This window comes from Cryptomeria japonica, chromosome 2 (assembly GCF_030272615.1).
Source record: "Cryptomeria japonica chromosome 2, Sugi_1.0, whole genome shotgun sequence".
NCBI lineage: Eukaryota > Viridiplantae > Streptophyta > Pinopsida > Cupressales > Cupressaceae > Cryptomeria > Cryptomeria japonica.
Window position 1 is genome coordinate 24,500,457 of NC_081406.1, and position 23,790 is coordinate 24,524,246.

The following is a 23,790-nucleotide window of genomic DNA, read 5'->3' on the forward strand; positions in this document are numbered from 1 at the left end:
AAAATGAAGAGTTTTGAATTGTACAAACACCTCAATGAGGTCTTAAAACATATATTTATCTCCTATTACAATTCCTTCTTAGTTACAAGGCTTGGATGATGCTTTTGAAGCATTCCATAAGCAAATTTACATCAAAATTCAGAAAAATAGTGAACACACTATTTTGTTTGCAAACTGAAAATGTCTACTCAGTACATACTACTCAAACACACCAAGGAGACTCTCAACTCCCTTTGGGACATAACCATGCCTCTACCACACTCTGTTTACTCATTCCCATTATTTTTGGGTGCAAGTTTTGAGTATTAATCATGAACTAGCCGAGTTGCTCTAACTTGCCTAGTTCTCACTCAAATGCAACTTCAAAACACTTCTCTGGCACAAAAAGAAATTTATGTACACTATATACACATGAATAAACTTGGCAAAAATCCATTGGAGGGATCCCAAACCTGGATCAACCAAGTTGATGCATTTTAAAACCCTAAGTCCTTGTCAGGACAACAACTACATAGAAAGCAAATTATTTTATACAACCACATTGCAAATGAAAAACCAATGAAACAATTACATGGGGAGATTTATAATATCAACATTTCTATTTCCAACAAGGTATAGTATGGATTTGCACAGCTACAGTATGGACTATTTTGCAAAGGGAAAGAAAAACCAGTCAATAAAGCCAAAATTTCATGGCTTTATTCAAAAGCTCTTGCCTATACACTTTCTAACCCTTTTCAAGGAAAATGGAGGCCTTATATAGTTTCTCCAGTTGGTTTTCAATCCGTAGTATGGACATGAGGCTTTCATAACTTCATTTTGCAAGAAAATGACACTTTTGAGAACTTTTCAAGCCAAAATGACAACTTTTCTTGCTCAAAAAGGCATTTTGACAATCTAGCCTTATCAACTTGTCTAAACAACTTAGACATGCTTAAAAACACTTAACAAACATGTTTCAATGCCTTTGAAGGCATTAGAAGACCGTTTTGGCAATTTTGCACATTTTTGCCAAAAATTGTCAACTTAAGGCCTAAAAGCCAAAACTTGATCTCTAGAGCCCAAAATAAGATCAAAACCACTCAACATGACACAAAACAACCTAAAACAACATAATCAACCTAACACAAGACTTTACAAACATAAAAGCATTAAATACTCAAAAATGGGAGTTTTACTCAACTAGGTGCTCCTACACCAATAACCAAGAAAAAATGAACCTTAGAGACCAAGTTGGACCTTTGTAAATATTGTATTTTAAGGTTTTGCTGTCAGACATGGTGGAAAAGATGAGTTTGAGCACTTATTAGGCAAGTTGTCTAACTTGGCTAATATTCTTCCTAAATGCTCAAAATTTGGATTCTAAGCACCTAGTGTTGAAACAAACATGGATAGAGGTCTGCACCTATCCTAGAAGTATTTTGAAGGAGTTGGAACTTCAAACTTTACTTTTTTTGCATTGTTATTTGTCATAGTTTGTGAAGGACAGCGAACTCCCTGTTTTGGGAAATATATTGGTTTTTGGCACCAAGATTGTCTTTGAAACCTTCTATGCATGAAGACTTCACCATACTTTATCAAGGCAAAGTTAACTTGTTGTTAAAAGGTTTATATATGATTTGGTGCAGGAATTTTAGAAGTTCTAACCCTCCATTGTACAAAAATAACAGTGAAAAGTCAGAAAAATAGTGAAAATGATTGTTTTTGTTATCTTTTACAGCTAGTGTGCCAAGTGTTTGGCAAAATGACAAGTGGAAATTGTTTGAACAGTGATCTCCAAGGTGTGCTAGAATCCCTTAGTCAGTTTTAAGCCTTGGTTTGTGAAGGATTTGTGTATCTACCAATGCAAGCTTGAAAACCCTCTTGAAACCTTACCTTTATGGCTATAAATGTGGACAGACACTATTCAACTATCCCAAGGCTTAAAAATTAAAAAATATATGAGCTAGGACCTCAAATATACTATCCCAATCAAGAACCAAGGTTACTTTGTCCATCACAGCATTGAGTGAGCAAATTTCACCTAAATTAGGCCTACTCGGCTAGTAGCCCTTTTTAGCCCTGTTTTGCAAAAAGTGTGAACCTGATTGGTGCAAGGTTGAATGGTTTTGAAGAACCATTGGAATCCATTTGAAAACACTCAAGGAAACCTCCTAACACCTCAGTATGATCATAGTTTCTATATTTGGGGTTTAGACCTATAGTAAGGGTTTGAGCAAGTGTATGAATAAATGATAGGAAGAGCTCAAGGAGGAAGTTTTGGGTTGAGTGAAGCTTGTGAACATTGAAAATGGGCCTTATCAAGAAAACCAAAACCTTTCCTCTCTCATTTGAAGGAGTCTCTTAACAAGAAGATTATACTTAGCTTTAATTGGCCCTCCTGTGGATTTCTCCCTATCAAATTGGTATCAGAGCAAGGAAGTAGATCCTTGCAGTTAGTTGTGAGTTGTGATAGTTCAAGAAAGAAGTTCCTAACAACATGGAGAGTAGATATGATCCAAGACAAGCCATTTTCAGAAAAAGTGCAAATGCAAGGGTAAAGTATGTAAGGTTCATTTCAATATTGGGTTGATGTTTTAGAGAAGTTTGTTGTTCGTTTCAATATTGGTCCTTACTATGAGATGGTAGAATGTGATATTTTGCCCTTGAGAGATTTCCATTTGATTTTGGGAAGAGTATTGCAATATGACAATTACACTATGTATGATGCTTATAGGAATGTTTATCATTTCTCTAAGGATGGCATAAATTTTACCTTGAACTCTATGAGGGAAGAAGATGATCCTACATGGCATATAACAAGAAGTCTAGGATTGGTTGAGAGAATAGCTTTCCCTGAGCATAAGAATCACCAGGAGGAAGATGTTGAAGAAGCAGATGGTGCAGCAGTACACAATGGAAGTTTAGTGGAAGAAGTGACCCCAAGTACCATAGAAGGTGAAGTTGAAGAGGTAGACAATCCATTCAGTAACTTTGAGCAGCAGAAGCATGCTGAAGAGAAGAGTGAGCAGCAAAGAGTTGAAGAGGAACCTTATGGCAAAGGTTCTTGAGGATGAGAAATGGATAGAGACCAATGTGGCTAAAACACATAATCTTTATCCTGATGATGGAGTTGTTGAGCAGATTGGACAAGAAGAAGACATGGTACAAGGGTCACATGCACTTGAGAAGCCTATTGGCAGGCCGAATATAGAGATAGTTGTTACTGATCCATATGTTGCTACAGAGGTCTACATGCATGAACACTATTAGATTTGTATTAGTCTTTATGAAGGTGTCATGACCTTTATGGGAGCAATGCTCTATACTAGGAAAATGCATGACACGGAGCACATCTATTGGTCCCCACAAATGAGCACTTCTCCTCACTTTGAGATAAAGTTCATTGAGATTTCTCATATCTATTCATGAAATTGTTCTTGGACTGAGAGTTTACTAGAATGTCAATTGATGGTGTCCTTTATACCTTGTGAGCAGCTACAACTATGGTGGATGTTGATTTTTGCACCAAGGCCTAGAGTGAAGATGAAGGAAGGAGCTTTTCATTTGGCCATGCATGATGAAGCCGAAGACAAGTACATGCCAAAGGTCAAGATGAAGCCGAAGACAAGTACATGCCAAAGGTCAAGATGAAGCCTATATGATTTGCAGGTATCATTCATTTTGCAGGTATCATTTCCAAGAGGACTTGGAACTTTTTCAATTTTGAGGAGTATGGTGCAGGAGCACCTTCACAATTTTAGCTTGTTTGATCCTGATGGGATCATGAATTGAATAAAGGAATATTCTAAGAGTCCAAGTGTGTGTTTTAGGTTTCATTATAGTTTAAGTTTATCTTAGAGTGGTTTAGATAGTTTTTCTCAAGTTTTCTTTCCAGTTTTGGCCCATAGTGCCTTGTAAGCCAAAAATGGCATTATAGTGAAAATATGCTAAAAGCCTTGTAAAAAGAATAGAAAGGAATTGGAGTAGGTGTATTTATTGATTTTACACCATCTCAAATGGTTAGGTGGAAGATATTTGTCTTGTAGGCCAAAAATGCACTAAGAGTCAAAAATTGCTAAAGTTGTCAAGCAACATTTTGACAAAAAGTGGGAAAAGATGTAAAATCACTCTACAAGGTAGTTATGGATGCCATAATGGTTGGAATGGTTTGAGTGTGCCTATATAAGGACACTTCAAATATTTTAAATGGGTTGGCTTTGTATTGGCAAGAGGAAGTTATTAAATATGACTATTTTTCATGCTTTTTAAACTTAATCTATTGTAACAGTCCGTACAGAGCACTATTTCCCTACTTTTCTTTCATGGGAGTTTGTGTCATGGTTTTATGAAGGTTTTTCATTCTTTGTGTTAAGGTTTTTACTGTGTTTTGGTTTATCAAAAAAAATCTTTTAGTTTTTGCCAATGCGTTGCCCTGAACTGGGGTTTTGAAGAAAATGGGTTGAAACACTTAGTCTCCATGGCTAACCAAGAAAAAATGAACCTTGGAGACAAATTTGGACCTTTTTACATATTTTATTTTAAGGTTTTTGTGTCATACGTGATGGAAAAGATGAGTTTGAGCACTTATTAGGCAAGTTGTCTAACTTGGCTAGTATTATTCCTAAATGCTCAAAATTTGGATTCTAAGCACCAAGTGTTGAAAAAAACATGGACAGAGGTCTGCACCTATCCAAGAAGTATTTTTAAGGAGTTGGAACTTCAAATTTTACTTTTTTTGCATTGTTATGTCATGGTTTGTGAAGGACAACGAACTCCCTGTTTTGGGAAATATATTGGTTTTTGGCACCAAGATTGTCTTTGAAACCTTCTATGCATGAAGAATTCACCATACTTGTTCAAGGAAGAGTTAACTTGTTTTTAAAAGGTTTATATATTCTTTGGTGCAGGCATTTTAGAAGTTCTAACCCTCCATTGTGCAGAAATAATAGTGAAAAGTCAAAAAAATAGTGAAAATGACTGTTTTTGTCATCTTTTACAGCTAGTGTGCCAAGTGTTTGGCAAAATGACAAGTGGAAATTGTTTGAATAGTGATCTCCAAGGTGTGGCAGACTCCTTGTTGTCTTCAAAATCTGATTCACTTCAACATCCTTATAATAAAATGATTAAACTCTGTGCAAGAGAGATGTCAAAGGGAAGGAAACTCTTTGGACAACATATGACAAGGTTTGATTTAACCTTCTACACTTCGGACCTACTCAGAGTCCAGGTGGGTATACCTTTGTGAACTAAATTCACACTTTCAAAAGATAAATCCACAGCAAACTAGTCTAGAAAACCAGTGGATCTAATCACCTTGAAACTAACTGAAACAAAGGAATGAAAATTATACTCATATTCAGTATTTTGACCTACAAAACATGTAATAGAAAACTTCGATCTATACCAGTGCCTTATCCAAGGTCACAAAGTCATCTAAATTCAAACAATACTCCCCAAACAAAATATCTCTACACATCCCATTGGCTCAGCTTCTGTTAATCCTTATATATGACTGACACACATGAGAATTTATGCATACCAAATCAAACTATGCTCATCAAGATTCAAAGTATCCTACAGAGAATTTACTGGTAGAAGTGATCCCCGCATATTTAATTTCCCTCCTAAAGAGAAAAGCTAGCAAGCGCATCTACTAAAAGTTGCCTTACAACCCTATTCAAACAAAATAACCCTGGATTATTTAGAATGAAACAATAAACAATTGCAAGCAAATTTGAAGATGACACAAAGTTTTACTCAAAACCGATGGTCTGTATATTGATATATTCTTCAAGAAATTATTACAAAAACTTTTGAATATTCTCCATTAAACTTAGAAAAGCTCAGATATAAATTTCTGCAACGTTTTCTTACAATTCTTTGCGATCATCTTTTTTCTTAGTCCTGGTATCCATTTATAACAATATGGATGCACATAGCTTCGAACTTTCCTAGGAGAATTTGTTACAATCATTTCTTTTCCAAAAGAAGTTACAAAGCCTTTTACAAAAATAGTTACAAGTCCTTTTCGACCTCTGCAGCTTCTTCAACTTGCTATCTGGTTGCAACCTCTTCTAACAGTTCAGGAGCGCCCTCTAACTACTCTACATCCTGGATGGCATATTTTCTTATCCATTCATTGTACACATCATCAGTTGGCCACACAAAATTAATCACTTTTGTCTTAGCCTTGGTCAACCTTTTCCAAGAATTTCTCATCTTGTTGACTTCTGAATTACGAAAACCATAATGAGATTTGATTTTTTCTATCTCCTAAATTGTCACAACAAAGAAGGAAGCATCATCTAAATCAACAATTCCTTTAATTATGGCTGACAGTTTGGCCTCTAATTCCTTGAGCCACACTTGTTTGTCCTTCAGTTGATCTGGGCTAACTCTTGGGAGCAACTCAAAAACCTGATCAGCATACTCCTTTTTGTACAAGTTAATTTTCCTGTCAGCATTATCCACCCCTTCTGCTAATTTTACTAGGTCTTTGGTAGTGTCACAAGTGGATTTGATGATAGGATTGGCCCCTGCTTCATCATAAGATGCACAAATAAGCTCCAAGTCCTACTCTCTAGTCTTCCATCTGTCAAAAATAGGTGTCAAAATGGCCTTATCTCTATTGAGCTCATTCCACATATCCAAAATCGTTCTTATGTTATTATATAGCAGTGAGGCACTCATTGTATCTGCAAAACTTGAAATAGTAGCCCTTACTCTTTCCTCATATTTCATGGCATACAAGGCCTGAGCCTGTTTTAGATTCTCTAATTTTTGAGGAGTAATCTCAATCATTTGGGAGCTAGAAGGTGTTGGAGATGGAGGGAACTCAATGATGGGGCTGCTAGGTGGAGGTCTTGCAGGAGAGGAGGAGATCATCAGTGTTGAAGACTCACCTTGATGGTACTGTCCTATCAACTAGCTCTGCAACTTAGCAATGATGCTATCCTTACCTCTTACCTCCTCCTTACCACTATTATAAGCCTTCAAAATTGTCTCCAACTTGACTTGGAGGTCTGCTTTTTCCTTGGCCTCCTTTTCTGCTACTGCAACACTAAATTTTGCAGTCTCTAGCACAGTGCTAGCAGCTTCTACCACCCCTATATTTTGCACTCCGTTCACTATCATTCCACCAAGGTAGCTTGACCCTGGGGTATCTTTGCTTCTCTTATTTTCATCTCTCTTGAGAGACCACATGACGAGTGCAGCATTATCTTTGTTGAAAGTGATTCCCTCCATGGGCTTGGTTTCTTTCCTCACTGCCTCCAGTACCAGGGCATCTGCTATGTCCCACTTAGGGAGAATAAGCACTCCAGCTTGTGCCACCATATCTCTTCCTTGCTCAAGAGTGATGGTCTTAAATTATTCCATCATTTCTTGTTTTATTTCCTCCTCCACCAGAGCTGGGTCTTTGTGAGATTGCTCACCCTTTCTCTTCTCACATCTTGCATTGTATTTGTCTATATTTTGTTTCCATACAAACTGCATAAATGCTCCTGAGGTAACAAAATTGTTATCAGCCAAGAAGTCATCACTGGCTTGCTTGATCTCAGGATCCCACTCCCAGCCCTTAAGTTCATTGGTAGTGATGTTCATTTCAGCAGCAAGGGGCTCTTCTGGCATTCCCTCTTCTACCTCATCATAAGTGTAGGCTATTTCCCCTAAACTGCCTAACTGTATCAGTTGTTCAGCTGTTGCCTGTTCATCTCCTATGTGAATAGGGGATTGGGATGGAGAGTACAAGGGTGTATCAGATTTTACTTCTTTTCCTATTCTTTGCTTCTTTGGGCTTTCTTGGACATCAATGACATCTTGTATCTTCCTCTTCCCTTTGGAGGTAGAGGGCTCCCCTGTTGTAGGCATCAACACACTATAACTAGATTTCTTGTGCAGTGTATAGTCACTAGGAGGGATTTCTCTAGTGGAGGCAGACCTACTTAAAATCATTCTTGCCTTTTCAGGGTTGCTTTTAATCACAGCCTCCCTCTTTTCTTTCAGAGTCTGCATCACATCCTCAAAGCAAACAATTAAGAACTTTATTTTTTCCTCAAAAGGGAAAAAGCTAGACAATGGGTCATAGCTGACATCAAACTGATGTACAAAGTATAAGGCTTTCTTATAAGCCACCCATTTTTCCTTCCTCAGCTCCTACTCATCTAGATCAAACTCATTTCTAATGAGGTCTTCAGGAAACTGGAATTGATGGGGTCTACCTCTGCACACTGCTTTCTTTCTAAACATGCCAATGAAGAAGTCTTCTGGATTGGCACACCTGGATATTGCAGTTGACAAATGATAAAGTTTGAGAAAGTCTTCAAAACAATTCCAACCTCCCTTGGTTATTATAAATTGATGGGCTATGGTAACCGTAGGGAAAATAGTCCCTTTACCCCTACCTGTCAACTCTGCCTCTTGTACACTACCAATCTGTTTGAGGACTTCTGCAATTTCCACTTTGAGAGGGACCTGATAGGGCAACAAGAATGGAGTGCCTCTAAAACCAAAAACACTGAAAACTATTGAGACTGGGTATAGGTAAATATCACCCCAATTATGAACAATCTTTATACTCTCTGCAAATTCTTTTGGTCTGACAAATTCCAAAAGAACCTTGGGGATTCTTGGGTTTTCTGATCAGAGGAGAGTCCTAATCTTTGATGTAAAATATTTATCAAAATTTAAGAAACTAGCATCCTCTCTGTCCCATGACAACACAGTACTCCATAGTTGCACTGGCATCTTTTCTCCCTCTTTCTCTTTTATGAGGTCCAGTCCACTTGCAAAGTAATCACCACCTTTGAACTAAAATAGATGCATGAGAAGTGAATACCATCCGAAAAGCCTATCCACCTTCCCATTTTTTATTCCTATTAATCCTCCATGGATAGCATCAGTAATGAAAGAAGCATAGTCAAATGTTATTGCAAGGGAAAGATTCAAAATCTGAGCAATCATTAGCAAGTAGTGATTGGGCATATTTGCCTCAGCATCTTCTCCCAAAATCTGGTAGAGTGACCAATACATTCCCTTAGCCCTGAGGGTGAATAGATTCAATGAGAAGGGCTCTTCAGTGTTGGGTCCTACAACTTTCAACCCACCTATCTTCACAAAAAATTCCTTAAGAGGCCCACTCCTAAGGTGGTTCCTCTGTGCACCGTATACTTGAGCTAATGATTTGAAGTTAATGGGTTCCAGAAAATTTGTAAACTCATTGAGCCTAAAAGCACTTCTAAACTCTTCATTATTGATTTCAATAAGGGCTTTCCCATTTATGTCCCTAATGCTTCTTATGACTGGATCATAATTATGTGCAATTTGAGTCAATAGATCCATGTCCATGAATACCCCTAGAACTACCAACTTCCCTACATCTAACTCCCAGATGTTATTCTGTGGGGCTGGAGAATTTCTCATTCCGAATCCAACTTTGAATAACCCCAACCCAGACAACCCAACCCGTGGATCTCTCAACCAATTGCCCTTATCATATAGCCCTTCTCCTATTTTCAAACAAGGGGCTCTTGGCACTAATTCTTTTACTTTTGAAGCCTGATTAGTTGACAATGTCAACTGCTCAAAAAAATCATCACAAATGGCCCTCTCCTGATAATTAACTTTCCCAGAAAATTCTCTCTTAGGTGCCATTTTAAGATATGCAAGCAATTAAAATACTACCCCCAAATGGTTCAATGGCAAATCAAGACCTTAATTAAAACACCACAAAGAAATTGCCACACAAGAGTACAAGAAAACCTGATTTTAGCTCGAAGGAATCCTCTCTGCAACTGAATTGACTCGCTCTGTATTTGAAGACAATAGCTTTGTATCTGCTCTTCTGCAACAATTCTTTTGAATGATACCTTTACTCAATCGACAGGAGATCATATATGGTACCTAGGGTCTTAATTGCGACATTGATTCTGCATGCTTCGACCATCCCTTTAGAATTGGATTCCTGAGAGAATTTGAATTTTCGCTCCAACAGGTCACAACATTCCTACAATTCTTTCCTTTCGCTCTTTCGCTGTTTCGCGAAGCATAACCTTTAGGCAATTTCGTTAAATGAAATCACGCGAACCGTCCGATCAAAAGAAACTTGATCGGTTGTTACACTAACTTAACAGTCTTGCCTTCGCACTGGGCCCCACCTCCTTTTCTCCATTTCGCAGACTTTATCTTTCGAGCACTTCTCCTTCGCGAAGCTGCATCAGACGTTAGATGGAATTCTAACTGCTCGGCATTTAACTCTCACCAGGACCATCGACATCTTCATTAACCGTGCCTTTACCTTGACTGCTTGCGTTCTTTCGCTATTTCGCGAAGCTTAAACAGCTTTCAACTTCAGGCCACGAAACAACGCGAAGCGTTGGATCAGATCGAAGATGATCATCCTTTAAGGGAAACCTTTATGTGTGCTTTACTTATGCCACCTTTTCATTGGTTACTGGCTACTACGTGGCAATCAACCATTGGTTTTCGAAAACCGTTCAAGCCTAGTTCAACATCAACCACATGTCTCTCCCTTTTACCGCCGGTTACACCTTGGCGAGCCCTCAACTTCTTCTGAAACCACGTGTCCATGGACACGTCACCATCTAGCTTGATACCTGGATACCTTTTCTTATTTTCGCCATTTTGTGAAGCATATCCTTCGAGCACTTTGTAACCATGAAATAACGCCAGCCGTTGGATCAAAATGAAGTTGATCCTCCTTTAACCTCATGCTTTATCTGTCTTTAGGGCCGAAAAACCTTTTCACCATTTCATAGGGCATAAAGCATGAGCATCTTACCCTTGCGAATTCATGTGGGTCATTAGATTATTTTTGACTTGATCAATGCTTAACAATCTGAACTGACTCCGACAGACGTGGGCCCTCCGACTCAACCTCAAACACTTGGCATCTAGTCACTTTCAAAGCTGACATGTCAGTTTTTCATTTGCTGAGAGAAAACACTGGGTTCCACCTCATCCTTGCCACCTGTATCTGCCAGGTCACCTCTTATCCCGCGGCATGACTCACCTCTGGGACCCACCTTTTAACCCTTAGACCCACCTTACTGACTATTGTGGCCTCTGCCACGTGCCATCATCTTACTCGCCCTTTCGACCAACTGGACTATCTACTTGGAGTGCCATGTCATTTCACCACTTTGTGAAAGCTAACTGTTGAGCATCTTCGTCCTGCGAAACAGCGCGAACCGTCAGATCAGATTGGACTTGATCACCTTTTAGTCACTTGGAAAATATTCACATGTAGGGCCCCACCAGACACTTTTGCCATTTCGTGAAAGGTATTTCACTTGCAAGTTCAGGCTACGAAATAACGCCAGTCGTTGGATCTTGGATGAGATGAAGCCTCTTTAAACCAGACCAAAAGCGCCATTTAGAATGCATTTCCTTTTTTCCATTTCACGGGTCTTAAACCACACGTAACTTCACCTAATGAAATAGAAAAAACCATAGATCTTCCTGAGAACTGCGCACAACTTATTGAGCTCGACAACATTAGGAAGAAAATACATAAGGCGTAAAATTTTATGATTAATTCAAATGACCGCCTAGGCAAATGACAAGGGGGGACACTTCCTACAACCCCAAGACCCATTACTTAAGTGGATAAAGAAATGAAGAAATAGAAACCAGAGGGTTTTTTGATAAAACATTGAACGATTTAAAATTAAAACCCTAAACCCCTAAGACCTAACACAAACCTAAAGCAATTGATAGCATGTCTAATTCAAAATTTCAAAACTTAGCCGATTTATGAGAAAGGAAAACCCATTTTTTAAACAGTGATAACATTCCCTCAGTCAGTTTTAAGCCTTGGTTTGTGAAGGAGTTGTGTATCTACCAATGGAAGCTTGAAAACCCTCTTGAAACCCTACCTTTATGGCTATAAATGTGGACAGTCATTATTCGACTATCCCAAGGCTTAAAACTTGAAAAATATATGAGCTAGGACCTCAAATATACTATCCCAATCAAGAACCAAGGTTACTTTGTCCATCGTAGCATTGAGTGAGCAAATTTCACCTAAATTAGGCCTACTCGGCTAGTAGCCCTTTTTAGCCCTGTTTTGCAAAAAGTGTGAACCCGATTGGTGCAAGGTTGAATGGTCTTGAAGAACCATTGGAATCCATTTGAAAACACTCAAGGAAACCTCCTAACACCTCAGTATGATCAGAGTTTCTATATTTGGGGTTTAGACCTATAGTAAGGGTTTGAGCAAGTGTATGAACAAATGATAGGAAGATCTCAAGGAGGAATTTTTGGGTTGAGTGAAGCTTGTGAACACTGAAAGTGGGCCTTATCAAGAAAACAAAAACCTTTCCTCTCTCATTTGAAGGATTCTCTTTACAAGAAGATTATACCTAGCGTTAATTGGTCCTCATGTGGGTTTCTCCAAATCAAATACAATCTTAAACTAATCACAAGACAATTTGCATCATTCATTCTTCACCGCATATGGGAATCAGTAACCCATCATGCTCTCTTCTCATATCACCAAGAAGAATGTTCATTCTTGAGGTAGACTTTTAATGCAGTCGATCTTCTCATGCAAGATCCTCAAGAAAATCCTTCACGTGCACAAGGCTGACGTGGCACCTCGATCTCATTCACATCTCTTAGCTAACTCATCATAGGATGTCTTCGGTTGCATCGCACAAGCTGGATTGCCAAACCAAAAACCCTAGAGCTGAGACTACCAATCGGTAGTCACACTTAGTGAAACCTTGACACCGGTTCACTACATATCTTCATACTGGTTCACCATCTTCTTCCAATATGCATACCGGTTCACTTTCACTTATTGACATCAATGACAACATACATTATCATCATATCATCATGTCGGTTCATCATATGCCAACAATATCCAACAATAGGTGGAGATAGTATACTTGATGAGATCCCATTCAATTTTGAGGCCATGTGACTAAGATGTACATAAATAATGTTAAAATCCAATGGGGAATTGGATTCCTTATTTCTTCCTCTCAACACACCTCTTGTTTACCTCTAAGACTTTTTTGCAAATCTCAAACAATATAAATTTATCTTTAGCATACTTGGGATATTTATGGGGAAACCCATCAAAACCTCCTACTCTAATGTAGGTGAATCTTTGGAATTGCATAAAGTGACTCCCATAGTGGTTTATTAGTTGAATGGTCTAAGGAGAAATCTGTTCACCCAAATCTTCTTGAAGCTCCCTGACTAACCTCATGGTGAACACACCATTCACTCTTCTAAAGTTAGAGTAGCTCTTCTCCAACTCCAAATCGAGATAGAAATTGAAAATCTCAATATGATCATCAATTTTTTCACCATGTCTAAGGCCAAGCTATGGTCTTGTTTAGGCTAATGCATAGAAAAGGTAGGACATGTCAAAAAATTTAGTAAAGGAAAATTTGAAAATAATGTAATGAAGTTTGTCACTGATCAAACTAGTCCAATCCAAGTATTGTTGCTCTATGTAAATGATTTGCACAAAGAAGTATATCCATTCTTTGAAATCACGGCCATTCACGTTACTCTTTAGCCTATGCAACAATATTATAATATATGTAGGTTTCTAGGCAATTGAAATGAGATTTATGCATACTTATAGGCAATTAAGACTTGCATTTCCTTGGCACTGCAAACTTTTCTCTAGAAATTATATTTCTATAGTGTCCTTTCTTCATACCGAAATACCCTTGTGAATTTGTGAAGTCAAAATCTACATCTTTTACTTTTTTAGGTAGCCTGAAACACCCATTGATTGTAGCTCTGTCTAGAGTGATCAGTAACTTGTCATCACTCATCCTAATATCCCTAGTACATTGATTGTAGGTTTTGATGCATTCTAACACCAAATAAGTACTTTGCACAATAACTGGGAATGCAACATCTTCAAGGAGGTCTCTCTCTACTAACCTCTAGGTAATTGGGTGTCTATTTGGGCTATTTACCCACTTCCAAAAATCTCCTACTATAATATGCCCTAATCTTGTATCCCCTATAATGGAAAATGTGTTATCCATTCCTAAAACATGCTCATATCCTAAATACTTGTACTTCATTTTTACTATCCCTAGCTTCAAAAATACCACCTCTTAATCTTGAAAAAAAATTGGCAGAGTAAGGCCTTGATTTATGTAATTTCTATTTCAATACATTTGAAAAACTACTTGAATTGATAAATTGGAATATCTATTGTGAGATTAGACATGGGCACATACCACTTTGTATGTTTCTAAGATAAACTAGTGAAGAATTTCTACTCTGGTTTTCACAAAAACTCTTCGCTTCAATTATTGCCCTTAGCACTCTCAAAATCCTCAATATTTTATTGCAATTGCCTTTAAAATGAACAATTTGTGCACTTTTCCTTTATTATACTCTTGCATTTACTTGACTACCTTGACTCTGATATTTATTGATGCAAGGTAGTTGTGTGCCAATTTTAAAATCCATTTTTTGGAAATGGCATCGTGCTTTTGCTAGATTCTCGAAACCCTATCGAAGTCCAACAAATATTTCAAAACCTTTATCTTCATCTGCTTTGTTCCTTTAATTTTATTTTTCTTTACTATCTCTTTTCTTTCTTTTATTTTGACAAGCTCTTAGAAACTTACAATTTTTTTTATTTATATGTCTATGATTGATAAGGTTGTGGAAACCCTATGGGCTTCTGACGAAGTTGTCACAACTCATTAAATTTTTGTACTTAAGCACTTTTTCTCTCCTCTTTCTCCTCAATTTATTTTCCTTCAATTTATTCAATAAGATCTCTTTGATTTTTTGGTTTTCTGTCTAATCTTGACAAGGTTATGGAAACCTTGTCGACTCTTGACATTAGTTTCAAATCCTTATGATTTTGCCACCTTTTGAAGAAAGACTTGTATCATTTTAACACTTTGATTTTTAAGAAATATTTTTTTTTGAAAACCACCAAGTTGTAAGAACCTCGGCGGCTCTCAAAAATGTTATGGAAACTTTACTTAAGACCGATGCTTGTGGAAATACTCTTCAAAAGCTTTGACAATCAAGAGAACAAAGACTTTGTCGAGATTGAAGCAAGTTATGAAGACCCTAGCAGGGCTCAACACTAGTTTCTAAACCAGTATAAAAGATTGACAACTAGGACTTAAACTTCTTTTACTTTGAAAGAATGATAAATTTGTTGAGGTTAAGGTGGGTTGTGGGAACCCCGTCGGAACTTGACGGTGGTTTCAAAACCAAGACAAAAGTCTAACTTTGAGTAAAATGGCTAAGTATTAAAGGATTTCACAAGAGCTTTAGAGAAATATGGCAATATGATATGACTTTTATAACTTTAAATTATTGAATTAGCTATTAAATGGACAAAATAAAGGTTTTTAGAATGGGGGGTCAAAAACCAAGGCAACAAGGTTTAAGGCCCATGCTTTTTGTGGGAACACTAGGTTTTTCCAAAAGTTGTGTCATTTTTCTTCTCTCCAACTCCATAAATGAAATTTTTCTCTCTCCTCTCTACATCTACCATCAATGAATACATCATCCTTCACATTAAATTTTTTATAACTCTCATATGTCCTTTTACAGTCTAGCAACTTGGTCATAGATTTGGTAATTCCATTATTTTTCACAATGCTTTTCACCTTTTTTCATTTAACATTACTATACTCTAACTCATTGCTTAATTCATTTTCTTGATTCTAGAAATAAATAATTAATTGAATTGAACTCATAACAAGGACTATTTATTCATTTTCTTGATTCTAGAAATAAATAATTCATTGAATTGAACTCATAACAAGGACTATTTAATTAAATAGTCCTTGTTATGAGTTCAATTCAATGAATTATTTATTTCTAGAATCAAGAAAATGAATTAAGCAATGAGTTAAAGTATAGTTAGATTTAGTATTTTGACAAATCCTTTGGCAGAAAGATAGTTAAGAGTGAGCACTAGAAGATGTGTATTTTTTTGTAATTTTTTGTTGAGTATTATTTTTTATGATTTTTCCAATCGAGCACATCCTGAAAATTAGGTACCTGTTCGTGCACGAGGCATAAGTTGCACTAAACAAATCGAAAATACAATTTTTATTTTTTTTTAAATTGTAAAGAATCAAGTGCACTACAATGATATATAATTTTTAAAAAATTTGGATAAGTATATCAAAAGTTATTCAAAAAATGGTGCACCTATGTCTGTGAGAACTATGGAGACACTGGTAAGAGAAATTCAATAATAATATGTTATTGTTGTTCAAATTGAAAAATAATTATATGGTTAGAAATCTCTGAAGATGGGTGAAAATATGGTGGCAATTTTAGAAATACCCACTTGATGAAGTGTAAACCTGATGATGACAAAGTCGATAAACCAAGTTGATAAAATCAAACACGTCAAAAATGAGAGAAATTGAGGGAAATCAAACTTCCAATTCATAGCTTTGTCATCCAGACCTATTTCCAAGCCTAAACACTCAAAAGCACGTACGGGGTACTTATGGTTTAAAAAACGCGTATGGGGTACTTGTGGTGTAAGTAGCACGTACGCGCTTGTTTTCCTATAAATAGCGCGTACACACTATTTTTACTATAAACAGCGCATACGCACTATTGTATAATATGATATTCTATATATAATATGTGTATATAAATATAATATATAATATGTGTATAATATGATATTGTATATATAATATATTTATATATATAATTTATAATATATTTATATATATAATTTATAATATATGTATATATAATATATTAAACATATATATACACATGTAAGTGTATTGTCTCCCCCTCTCAAACACATACAAGGTCTCTCTCTCTCTCTCTCTCTCTCTCCATACCCCATCCCTCTCTCTCTCCCCTTATCCCTTCTTCCATACCCCATCTCTCTCTCTCTCCACTTCTCCCTTCCTCCATACCCCATCCCTATTTCTCTTCTTATCTCCCTCCCTCCCTCCATACCCCACTACAACTGTGTCTGCACTTCTATAGAAATAAGTGAATTTATTTCTTGTTTGCAACTTCCTCTTTGATTTTTATCATATATGCTCTCCTAAGAAAATTGACTGATGGATTTGTGTGTGTATATTGAATAGGAGGAATAGGGTTTGAAATTGAACCATAGGTGTATTACCGTGACAAACAAGGAAACTTGTAGCAATATTCTTCTCGAATGTGTTTTTAATGACCAAAGAAGATGTGGAAAATAGTGTCAACAAAGCAACATGATGAGTCAGAATACCTGCAATATGTTTTTTAGAAGGAAACAACAAGTAGGAAGAGAAAGAGGGAGAGTAACATAGATAATATCATGTAGAATGATAGTGGTGGGTATGCGAGAGTTCCCATGTTGTTACACAACGCCTGTCACCTAAAGAAATTAAATTTTGTCATATATATGGCAGTGGTAGTATATGATAATCATCACTTGTCAAACAGCTTGGAATGGTACATACCCATGAAATAAATCAAGTGTGTAATTCTTATAGTCACAATCGAGATCAGTCTTATAACCTTGCAAATTTAATAGCATCATATGTTTTAGAACTTAGGCAGTACTCTTATAGTTAGGTCAAGCTCTTACACTTTCTTATTAGCGAAGCCTCATTGTTTGTTCGCTTGGAGTGTCGATGACTGATGGATTTGTGTGTGTATATTGAATAGGAGGAATAGGGTTTGAAATTGAACCGTGACTGTATTACCATGACAAACAAGGAAACCTGCAGCAATATTCTTCTCGAACGTGTTTTTAATGAGCAGAGCAGATTTGGAAAATAGTGTCAACAAAGCAACATGATGAGTCAGAGTACCTGCAATATGTTTTTCAGAAGGAAACAACAAGTAGAAAGAGAAAGAGGGAGAGTAACGAAGATGATGTCCTTTAGAATGATTGTGTTGGGTATGCGAGAGTTCCCATGTTGTTACACAACGCCTGTCACCTAAAGAAATTAAAGTTTGTTGTATGCATGGTAGTGGTAGTATATGATGATCATCACTTGTAAAACAGCTTGGAACGGTACATACCCATCAAAAAAATCAAGTGTGTAGTTCCTATAGTCACAATCAAGATCAGTCTTATAACCTTGCAAATTTAATAGCATCATATGTTTTAGAACTTAGGCAGTACTCTTAGCGTTAGGTCAAGCTCTCACACTAGCTTTTTAGTGAAGCCTCTTTGTTTGTTCGCTTGGAGTCTCAATGACTAATGGATTTGTATGTGTATATTGAATAGGAGGAATAGGGTTTGAAATTGAACCACAGGTGTATTACCGTGACAAACAAGGAAACCTATAGCAATATTCTTCTCGAATGTGTTTTTAATGAGCAGAGAAGATGTGGAAAATAGTGTCATCAAAGCAACATGATGACTCAGAGTACTTGCAATATGTTATTCAAAAGGAAACAACAGGTAGGAACAGAAAGAGGGAGAGTAACGCAAATGATGTCCTATAGAATGATAGTGGTGGGTATGTGAGAGTTCCCATGTTGTTACACAACACCTGTCACGTAAAGAACTTAAAGTTTGTTGTATGCATGGTAGTGGTAGTATATGATGATCATCACTTGTCAAACAGCTTGGAACGGTACATACCCATGAAAGAAATCAAGTGTGTAATTCCTATAGTCACAATCGAGATAAGTCTTATAACTTTGAAAATTTAATAGCATCATATGTTTTAGAACTTAGGCAGTACTCTTAGGTTTAGGTCAAGCTCTTACACTTGCTTTTTAGCGAAGCCTTATTTTTTGTTCTCTTGGAGTCTCGATGACTAATGGATTTGTGTGTGTATATTGAATAGGAGGAATAGGGTTTGAAATTGAACCACGAGTGTATTACCGTGACAAACAAGTAAACCTGCAGCAATATTCTTCTCGAATGTGTTTGTAATGAGTAGAGTATATGTGGAAAATAGTGTTAACAAAGCAACATGATGAGTCAAAGTACCTGCAATATGTTTTTTAGAAGCAAACAACAGGTAGAAAGAGATAGAGGGAGAGTAACACAGATGATGTCCTATAGAATGATAGTGGTGGGTATGCGAGAGTTCACATGTTGTTACACAACGTCTATCACCTAAAGAAATTAAAGTTTGTTGTATGCATGGCAGTGGTAGTATATGATGATCATCACTTGTTAAACAGCTTGGAACGGTACATACCCATGAAAGAAATCAAGTGTGTAATTCCTATAGTCACAATCGAGATCAGTCTTATAACCTTGCAAATTTAATAGCATCATATGTTTTAGAACTTAGGCATTACTCTTAGGGTTAGGTCAAGTTCTTACACTTGCTTTTTAGCAAAGCCTCGTTGTTTGTTCATTTGGAGTCTCGATGACTGATGGATTTGTGTGTGTATATTGAATAGGAGGAATAGAGTTTCAAATTGAACCACGAGTGTATTATCCTTAAAAACAAGGAAACCTGCAGCATATTCTTCTCAAATGTGTTTTTAATGAGCTAAGCAAATGTGGAAAATAGTGTCAACAAAGCAACATGATGAGTCAGAGTACCTATAATATGTTTTTCAAAAGGAAACAACAAGTACAAAGAGAAAGAGGGAGAGTAACATAGATGATGTCCTATAGAATTATAGTGGTGGGTATGCGAGAGTTCCCATGTTATTACACAATGTCTGCCACCTAAATAAATTAAGGTATGTTGTATGCATGGCAGTGGTAGTATATGATGATCATCAATTGTGAAACAACTTGGAACGGTACATACCCATGAAAGAAATCAAGTATGTAATTCCTATAGTCACAATCGAGATCAGTCTTATAACCTTGCAAATTTAATAGCATCATATGTTTTAGAACTTAGGCAGTACTCTTAGGGTTAGGTCAAGCTCTTACACTTGCTTTTTAGTGAAGCCTCATTGTTTGTTCGCTCGGAGTCTCGATGACTGATGGATTTGTGTGTGTATATTGAATAGGAGGAATAGGGTTTGAAATTGAACCATGGGTGTATTATCGTGACAAACAAGGAAACCTACAACAATATTCTTCTCGAATGTGTTTTTAATGAGCAGAGAAGATGTGGAAAATAGTGTCAACAAAGCAACATGATGAGTCAGAGTACCTGCAATATGTTTTTCAAAAGGAAACAACAGGTAGGAAGAGAAAGAGGGAGAGTAACACAGATGATGTCTTGTAGAATGATAGTGGTGGGTATGCGAGAATTCCCATGTTGTTACACAACGTCTGTCACCTAAAGAAATTAAAGTTTATTGTATGCATGGCAGTGGTAGTATATGATGATCATCACTTGTAAAATAGCTTGGAACGGTACATACCCATGAAAGAAATCAAGTGTTTAATTCCTATAGTCACAATCAAGATCAGTCTTATAACCTTGCAAATTTAATAGCATCATATGTTTTAGAACTTAGGCAATACTCTTAGGGTTAGGTCAAGCTCTTACACTTTCTTTTTAGCGAAGCCTCGTTGTTTGTTCGCTTGGAGTCTCAATGATTGATGGATTTTTGTGTGTATATTGAATAGGAGGAATAGGGTTTAAAATTGAACCACGAGTGTATTACCGTGACAACCAAGGAAACCTACAACAATATTCTTCTCGAATGTGTTTTTAATGAGTAGAGCAGGTGTGGAAAATAGTGTCAACAAAGCAACATGATGAGTCAGAGTACCTTCATTATGTTTTTCAGAAGGAAACAACATGTAGGAAGAGAAAGAGGGAGAGTAACACAGATGATGGCATGTAGAATGATAGTATTGGGTATGCGAGAGTTCCCATGTTGTTACACAATGTCTGTCACCTAAAGAAATTAAAGTTTGTTGTATGCATGGCAATGGTAGTATATGATGATCATCACTTGTCAAACAGCTTGGAACGATACATACCCATGAAAGAAATCAAGTGTGTAATTTCTATAGTCTCAATCGAGATCAGTCTTATAACCTTGCAAATTTAATAGCATCATATGTTTTAGAACTTAGGCAGTACTATTAGGGTTAGGTCAAGCTCTTACACTTTCTTTTTAGTGAAGCCTCTTTGTTTGTTCGCTTGGAATCTCGATGGCTGATGGATTTATGTGTGTATATTGAATAGGAGGAATAGGGTTTAAAATTTAACCACGAGTGTATTACCGTGACAAACAAGGAAACCTACAGCAATATTCTTCTCGAATGTGTTTTTAATGAGCAGAGCAGATGTGGAAAATAGTGTCAACAAAGCAACATGATGAGTTAGAGTACCTTCATTATGTTTTTTAGAAGGAAACAACATGTAGGAAGAGAAAGAGGGAGAGTAACATAGATGATGTCCTGTAGAATGATAGTGTTGGGTATGCGAGAGTTCCCATGTTGTTACACAATGCCTGTCACCTAAAGAAATTAAATTTTTTTGTATGCATGGCAGTGGTCGTATATGATGATCATCACTTGTCAAACAGATTGGAATGGTACATACCCATGAAAGAAATCAAGTGTGTCTTATAACCTTGCAAATTTAATAGCATCATATATTTTAGAACTTAGGCAATACTCTTAGGGTTAGGTTAAGCTCTTACACTTGCTTTTTAGAGAAGCCTCTTTGTTTGTTCGCTTGGAGTCTCGGTGACTGATGGATTTCTATGTGTGTGTATTGAATAGGAGGAATAGGGTTTGAAAATGAACCATGAGTGTATTACCGTGACAAACAAGGAAACCTGCAGCTGTAGACACCTAAAATTGTCCTGTCTAATTAAATAAATATCTTTATTTATTTAATTACTTTAGCCTAATTCTTCTATTGATTAAATAAATCTTAATTTATTTAATTAATTCATTTATCCTCTTCTAGCTTTATTTCTCATTTAAATAAATACATTTAGTTATTTAAATTATCCTTTTCCTAAATTAAATAAATATCTTATTTATTTAATTGATCCCACTTCCTCTATTAATTAAATAAATCTTTATTTATTTAATTAATTCATTAGCCTTTTCTACCTATGACACGTGTCATTCATCTCTCAATTCATACACTACCTACCCTTTCATTATTTTATTATTTTCTCTACCTACCCTCTAATCATAGCCGGCCATTTATCTTTTACACCTCTCAATCTTATCCCTCCATTTCATGTAGTGTCTTCTCAAATGTGTTTTTAATGACCAGAGAAGATGTGGAAAATAGTGTCAACAAAGCAACATGATGAGTCAGAATACCTGCAATATGTTTTTTAGAAGGAAACAACAGGTAGGAAGAGAAAGAGGGAGAGTAACACAGATGATGTCATGTAGAATGATAGTGGTGGGTATGCAAGAGTTCCCATGTTGTTACATAATGCCTGTCACCTAAAGAAATTAAAGTTTGTTGTATGCATGGCAATGGTAGTATATGATGATCATCACTTGTAAAACAGCTTGGAATGGTACATACCCATGAAAGAAATCAAGTATGTAATTCCTATAGTCACAATCGAGATCAGTATTATAACCTTGCAAATTTAATAGCATCATATGTTTTAGAACTTAGGCATTACTCTTAGGGTTAGGTCAAGCTCTTACACTTTCTTTTTAGTGAAGCCTCATTGTTTGTTCGCTTGGAGTCTAGATTACTGATGGATTTGTGTGTGTATATTGAATAGGAGGAATAGGGTTTGAAATTGAACCACAATTGTATTACCTTGACAAACAAGTAAACCTGCAGCAATATTCTTCTTGAATGTGTTTTTAATGAGCAGAGCATATGTTGAAAATAGTGTCAACAAAGCAACATGATGAGTAAGAGTACCTGCAATATTTTTTTCAGAAGGAAATAACAGGTAGGAAGACAAAGAGGGAGAGTAACACAGATGATGTCCTGTTGAATGATAGTGGTGGGTATGTGAGAGTTCCCATGTTGTTACACAACTCCTGTCACCTAAAGAAATTAAAGTTTGTTGTATGCATGGCAGTGGTAGTATATGATGATCATCACTTGTCAAACAGCTTGGAATGGTACATACCCATGAAAGAAATCAAGTGTGTAATTCCTATAGTCACAATCGAAATCAGTCTTATAAACTTGAAAATTTAGTAGCATTGATATGTTTTAGAACTTAGGAAGTACTCTTAGGTTTAGGTCAATCTCTTACACTTGCTTTTTAGCAAAGCCTCGTTGTTTCTTCACTTGGAGTCTCGATGACTGATGGATTTGTGTGTGTGTATTGAATAGGAGGAATAGGGTTTCAAATTGAACCACAAGTGTATTACCATGACAAACAAGGAAACCTACAGCAATATTCTTCTCGAATGTGTTTTTCATCAGCAGAGCAGATGTGGAAAATAGTGTCAACAAAGCAACATGATGAGTCAGAGTACCTGCAATATGTTTTTCAGAAGGAAACAAGAAGTAGAAAGAGAAAGAGGGAGAGTAACACAGATGATGTCCTATAGAATGATAGTTGTGGGTATGCGAGAGTTCCCATGTTGTTACACAACGCCTGTCACCTAAAGAAATTAAAGTTTGTTGTATGCATCACAGTGGTAGTATATGATGATCATCACTTGTCAAAAAGCTTGGAACGGTACATACCCATGAAAGAAATCAAGTGTGTAATTCCTATAGTCACAATCGAGATCAGTCTTATAACCTTGCAAATTTAATAGCATCATATGTTTTAGACCTTAGGCAATACTCTTAGGGTTAGGTCGAGCTCTTACACTTGCTTTTTAGCGAAGCCTCATTGTTTTTTCGCTTGGATTCTCGATGATTGATGGATTTGTGTGTGTATATTGAATAGGAGGAATAGGATTTGAAATTAAACTACGAGTGTATTACCATGACAAACAAGGAAACCTATAGCAATATTCTTCTC